This window comes from Eriocheir sinensis, chromosome 37 (genome assembly GCF_024679095.1).
Source record: "Eriocheir sinensis breed Jianghai 21 chromosome 37, ASM2467909v1, whole genome shotgun sequence".
Taxonomy (NCBI): domain Eukaryota; kingdom Metazoa; phylum Arthropoda; class Malacostraca; order Decapoda; family Varunidae; genus Eriocheir; species Eriocheir sinensis.
The window spans coordinates 4460886-4467676 of NC_066545.1; the positions used below are offsets into that span (position 1 = coordinate 4460886).

Below are 6791 nucleotides of genomic sequence, written 5' to 3' on the forward strand. Positions count from 1 at the left end.
GTGCTTTTTAATCTTCCGGTTAAGGATTGATTCAAAAGCTTTAGAACAAGAAAGTAAAGCAATAGGACGGTAGTTTGAGGATTGGAGCGGTCACCCTTCTTAGGTACAGGCTGTATGAAGGCATACTTCCAGCAAGAAGGAAAGGTAGATGTTGACAGGCAGAGGCGAAAGAGTTTGACCAGGCAGGGTGACAGCACGGAGGCACAGTTTTTAAGGACAATAGGAGGCACTCCATCAGGTCCATAAGCCTTCTGAGGATTGAGGCCAGAGGGCACAGAAAACATCATTTTGAAGAATCTTTATAACAGGCATAAAGGAGTCAGAGGGAGGATGAGTAGGAGGAATATGCCCAGAATCGTCCAGAGTGGAGTTTTTAGAAAAAGTTTGAGAGAAGAGTTCAGCCTTAGAGATAGATGAGACGGCAGTGTTGCCGTCAGGACTGAGGAGTGGAGGAAAGATGAAGAAGTGAAGTTGGAGGAGATGTTTTGGCTAGATGCCAGAAGTCACGGGAAGAGTTAGAAAGCAAGGTTTTGACAGTTTCTATTAATGAAAGAATTTTTGGTTAGTCGGAGAATAGATTTGGCACGATTTCGGGCAGAAATGTAAAGTTCATAATTAGCATAATTAGCATAATTAGCATAATATATATATATATATATATATATATATATATATATATATATATATATATATATATATATATATATATATATATATATATATATATATATATATATATATATATATATATATATATATATATATATATATATATATATATATATATATATATATATATATATATATATATATATATATATATATAGAGAGAGAGAGAGAGAGAGAGAGAGAGAGAGAGAGAGAGAGAGAGAGAGAGAGAGAGAGAGAGAGAGAGAGAGGTGAGAGAGAGAGAGAGAGAGAGAGAGAGAGAGAGAGAAAGAGGAAGAGAAGAGAGAGAAAAGAGAGAGAGACGAGAAGACTGAGGGAAATGAAGAAAGTAAATGATGGAGACAGATGTATAGAAAAGAGGGGAGAAAAGGAGGAGAAAGGGAAAATAATTCTGGAGAAAAATGGAGTTAGCAAAGATACAAGTCAAAATAAGGGGAGAGAAAACAGAGGGTGAAAGGAGGCAGTTAGAGGAGAGCTATTTCCTTAGAGTTGAAGGGAAGGGGGGAGGGAGCGAGAGAAGGTGGGAAGGGGGAGAGAAGAAAGAGTGTGTGTGTGTGTGCGTGTGTGTGTGTGTGTGTGTGTGTGTGTGTGTGTGTGTTTACGTTTTGCCTATGGCGCCGGTGGGCTTTCCTGGTGGGGCCTGATGGTCGGCCTGGGCCCGTTGTAGCGCAGGCAATTGTTTATAATGGCGCCAAATTGCTTGGCTCATGCTGTCTCCCGGAGCTCATCTTTGATCCTCTTTTTAGAAAGAGAATCTAGAGTCCGGGTCCGTGGGTGGTCTTCAGAACAGCGGAAAATTATTTTTCTAAGTTTGATAGAGAAATCGATGGAGGAGGAAGAGGAAGAAGAAGAGGAGGAGGAGGAGGAGGGAAAAAGAACATAACAACATAAGGAGTCTGAAAGAGGCTGGTAGACCTATACAAGGCAGTTCCTGTGAACCTAACCTCACCTAACATCACCATCCATGAATTATCTAATCTTTTTAGAATGTGTCTGTCGTAATGCCACTCACAACATGACTGCCAAGCCTCTTCCAATTATCCACCACTCTCTTGGTAAACCAATTGTTTCCTATGTCCTTGTTGAATCTGAATTTATCCAACTTAAACCCATTGCTACGTGACCTACCCGGTTCTCTTACCATCAGAACTTTATTAATATCTTCATCCATTTATAAACTTCGTTCAAGTCTCCTCTCACCCTTCGGCTTTCTAGAGAATGCAAGTTTAATTGTTTATTAAGAGTAGGAGGAGAGAGAGAATTTGTTCCGAGAGTTGATTAGGAGAGGGATAGATCAGGAGGAGGAGGAGGAGGAGCCGAGGAGGGGGAGGAGGAGGAAGAAGAAGAAGAAGAAGAAGAAGAAGAAGAAGAAGAAGAGGAGGAGGAGGAGGAGGAGGAGGAGGAGAAGAAGGAGTGAGAGAGGGAGACTATTATCCTAAGAGTTTTCTAGGGAGAGAGCATAAGAACATAAGAACGTAAGAACGTAAGGAGTCTTCAAGAGGCCGGTTGGCCTATACAAGGCTGCTCCTGTAAGTCCAACCCCACCTTATCTCACTATCCATGAATTTATCCAACCTCTTCTTGAATGTATCTATGGTATTGGCATCCACAACATGAGTGCCAAGCCTGTTCCACTCATCCACCACTCTATTGTTAAACCAATTCTTGCCAATGTCGTTGCTGAATCTGAATTTATCTAACTTAAAACCATTGCTACGTGTCCTACCTGGCTCTTTTACAAAAAAAAATCCTTTTAGCATCCCCTTTATTAAAGCCCTTCATCCATTTATAAACTTCGATTATGTCTCCTCGTAACCTTTGCCTCTCTAAAGAGAATGTAGATTTAAATTCTTCAGTCTATCCTCATACGGCAAGTTTCTCACATCTTGAAACATTTTTGTCATCCTCCGCTGTACAGATTCTAACATCTTGATATCCATTCAGCAGGAGGATGAAAAGGAAGAGGAGGAGGAGGAGGAGGAGGAGGAGGAGGTTAGAAGTGACCAGTGCCATCCTCATCTCAGTGCACCTCCATCCCTCATCGTGTTCACTTCTCCCTCCCTCCATCGTCTGTGTGTCCTCCTCCTCCTCCACCTCTTCCTCCTCTCCGACACTTCACTTCACTCCGCCTCCCTCACACTCATCCACTCCCCCAACGGTAAGTTTGCTCCCTCTCTCTCCTGTTATTCACCCTTCCTTTCTACTTTCATTCATTCTCCTCTTTTTTTTCTTTCTGCTTGATTTTTCGCTTTTATTATAAATTTGCTTTTAGTTTTCTTTTCTCGGCACCCTTCCTTTCTCTCCCTTTTTCTTCTCTCCTTCCTGTCTTCCTTCTCTCCTTCAACTTCTTTTTGTTTCATTTTTTCTCATTTTTCACAGATTGTTTCTTTTTTCATTTTCTTTTCTCTCCCAACAATATATCTTCTTTTATTTTCTTTCATTCCTCACAGAAAGGTCATTAACAGTGAAATTGCCAATCGCACCTACTTACAAATCCGAATATTAGTTTTTATTTTATTGGTGATTAAGTTGACATATTTACATATTTAGTTGTCTCTTTCATCCTGTTTAATAGTTTGTTGTCTTTTCTTCTCATTAGTTTGTTAGGTGCTCACTTAGGTAGTTAGTGGGTGGTCTTCAGGACAGCGGGAGACTATTTTTCTAAGTTGATAGAGAAATCGATGAAGGAGGAAGACGGAGAGGAGGAGGAACAGGAGGAGGAGGAGGAGGAGGAGGAGTTAGTTGTTTTATCAGCAAGTTGAATATTCAGTTAGCCAGTCATTTAGTTGGTCAGTAAGTTAAATGCCTCGTTATTTAGTTCTTTAGCTTTATTTTTATCAGCTCGGTTTTATGTGTTTCAATCGGTTAGTTAGTTCAATGTCTGGTTAGTCATTCATTCAGGTGTTTATTTTATCAGTTAGTTAGATATTCAGTCAGGCAGTTACACAGTCAGTTAGTAAATTGCCTGGTTATTTAGTTATTTGTGTTATTTAGTTATTTGTTTTTTGGTTTATTATATAGTTAGTTAGCCAGTCAGTCAGTCAGTTAGTTGGTCGGTTAGTCTGTTAGTCAATTAGTTTACAGCTCACTCCATGTTAACCTGATGCTCCACCTTTTCAGTTTTAGCATTCTCCAACCTTTCCTCTCATTGTCCCATCTCCCCCATTATCCCCCATCCTTCCCTTCATCTATCCCTCCCCTCACTCCTATCTTCCCTATCACTCTCCATCCTTCCCCTCACCTGTCCGTCCCCGCACCTCTCCCCTTATATCCCCTCATTCCCCCATCTTCCTCTCCTGCGGCCCAGTACTCTATTTCCCCTCATCTCCACTCTGGGCCCATCGATTCCCCATACCTTTCTCCCGTCTTTCCTCGTTCAGCCCTTTTTTATCATCCTTTTCTCTATTATGCCTACCTTTCCTTCTCCTTTTGTTTCCTTCATTCCTTTCTTTCTTTTCCGTTTCTAACTCACCGTATCTCTTTTCTCCATTTCTACTTTATAATTTTCCTCACTGCTTCAATTATTTCCTCCTCTCTACCTTGTTTCTTTCATTTCCTCTTCCATTCCTTACTCTCCTTTCTTCTCTCCCCGCCTCCATTCCCTTTAGACTTTCTTCTCCTTCCCTCTATTCCTCACCACCTTTCCTCATCTCCCCACTCCCCATTTTCTTTATCCCCCACCTCACCTCTATCTTTGATCACCTACTCTTCCAAACCTCCTACCTAACCTTACCTTTCCTCCCTCACCTCCTAACCCGCTCTCACCCCTTCGCCTAGCCCATACCTTCACTCCTCATTAACATATATTTTGCTTTTCGTTTTCTTCCTACGACCATTTTCCTTTTCTTTCCTTAGTTCCTTTATTCTTTCTCTTCTTCCTTCCTTCCTTTCTTCCTTCTCTTTTAATTTCCTTCTGTTTCGTTTTTTCTCACCCCTTACTGTCACCCCTTTCCTCATCTGGTTCCTTAGTCACCTTAGTTCACCTCACCCCACGTGGTCTTCTCCTCTACGACCCCCATCCTCTTATCCTGCCACCTTTCTTAACTTATCTCCCATACCTGTGTGATATAACGACAGGCTTAAAAGCGTTTAAATTTGCATTCTCTGGAAAGCGAATGGTGCGTGGAGACACATTTGAGTTTTATAAGTGGGTGAAAGGCTGTAGCAGGAGTGGTAGTGATAAGCTTCGTATAGTAAAAAGAGAAGAGGATGACTCGTGGTTATGAGCGTCACTTGGATGAAATCGTGTTTGATAAGCAAATTAACAAGCAAGGTAAAGGTAAAGTTGAAGTTAAAAATTGATATAAATGGAGTGGTGGAAGGGTGGAAGAGATTTAGCAGTCATAGAGTGAATGCAAATACTATAGGGGTCGTATTACAAGACATGTCGCAGCCCAAGAACACATTATTGACAAGGCTTTCGTAGGAGTTGTGGGCATTTCCAGGGGTAGTTTTATGACCCTGGTGGAAGTGTGAGTCTTCTTCTGTACCATGAACCTGAAGAAACACATAATTGACAAGGCTTTCGTAGGAGTTGTGGGCATTTCCAGGGGTAGTTTTATGACCCTGGTGGAAGTGTGAGTCTTCTTCTGTACCATGAACCTGAAGAAACACATAATTGACAAGGCTTTCGTAGGAGTTGTGGGCATTTCCAGGGGTAGTTTTATGACCCTGGTGGAAGTGTGAGTCTTCTTCTGTACCATGAACCTGAAGAAACACATAATTGACAAGGCTTTCGTAGGAGTTGTGGGCATTTCCAGGGGTAGTTTTATGACCCTGGTGGAAGTGAGTCTTCTTCTGTACCATGAACCTGAAGAAACACATAATTGACAAGGCTTTCGTAGGAGTTGTGGGCATTTCCAGGGGTAGTTTTATGACCCTGGTGGAAGTGTGAGCCTTCTTCTGTACCATGAACCTGAAGAAACACATATTTGACAAGGCTTTCGTAGGAGTTGTGGGCATTTCCAGGGGTAGTTTTATGACCCTGGTGGAAGTGTGAGCCTTCTTCTGTACCATGAACCTGAAGAAACACATATTTGACAAGGCTTTCGTAGGAGTTGTGGGCATTTCCAGGGGTAGTTTTATGACCCTGGTGGAAGTGTGAGTCTTCTTCTGTACCATGAACCTGAAGAAACACTCATTAGAACCCGACTGATCCCCTCTTTGACCTTTAGAAATAGCTAATGTGAGAAGCAAGTGTGTCTTATAATACCAACCTAGATACCTTAAAGAAAAAGATAGAGAAATTAATAGATACGGAGGATAGGTGGTATAAAAAATATAGTGTGTTTTCAGAGGCTGCCTTCCTTTCTTATACAGAATAACTGGCCTCCTGCAGACTCCTTATTTGTCTATGGGCTTTCGGGTCTCACAACAACACTCTCCAAGGGCCACAAAGGAGATCAGTCTTTTTTTCCCGTTCATGTTGCAGCAGCCTAGCCAAACTATCACTATCCTCTTAAAACTACACATGACATTACCCACCACCTTTACAAAAGCCTTATCAAATGTATGCGTGTAGGCCCTGAAATGTTTGAGAATATGCGCCTGTGTTTCACTAAAGCTAAGACAAGATGAGCCTCTTGAGAATCACCTCAGATGGAGTACCGGGCGATAAGGAAGTGATAGCAGTTCCTTTATGCTCCCTAGTACTATATGACCCCCCTACCTCCCTAACCCCCTTACCTCCCTACCTCCCCTTCCCACTACCTCCGCCCCCTGCTCTCTTGCCTAGACCCAGTGCTACATTCTCCTTCTTGTCTCTCTCCCATCCCCCAGCTCTAGATCACTGGCCCGGATCTGAATCTGATCTGGATTCGCTCTGGGTAAATAGAACGCAGAGCGACAGATCAAAAAGCGCGCGCTCGCATACACACACACCGCTCCGGTAGCTCAATCGGTTAGTTCCGCGCTGCAAGGCTTCACGGCCAAACAGGCGGCGGTTCGAGCCCCGCTCAGGCCGGATACTTTCCGTTGACTAGGAGTGGTTACTGTCCCCCCTTGAGCAAGGGGGATGGGGTGTGTTGTGTGAGGTCCTGGCAGTGCCCAGAGATCGACGATAATGAGCACTTGCTCACGTCGGTGTGACCTGTATATCTCCCACAATTCCGTTGTGTAATACT

General features: G+C 42.7%; 1 protein-coding gene across 1 annotated transcript in view; it reads left to right on the forward strand.

Annotated features, from left to right (window-relative positions):
- Nucleotides 1-2664: 2664 nt before the first annotated feature.
- Nucleotides 2665-6791, forward strand: part of LOC127008096 (solute carrier organic anion transporter family member 74D-like) — a 51622-nt gene continuing 47495 nt past the window's right edge. Inside the window, exon 1 of the mRNA XM_050879672.1 lies at nt 2665-2827. The gene's annotated coding sequence lies outside the window, so the exon portion shown is untranslated. The remainder of the gene's footprint in view (nt 2828-6791) is intronic.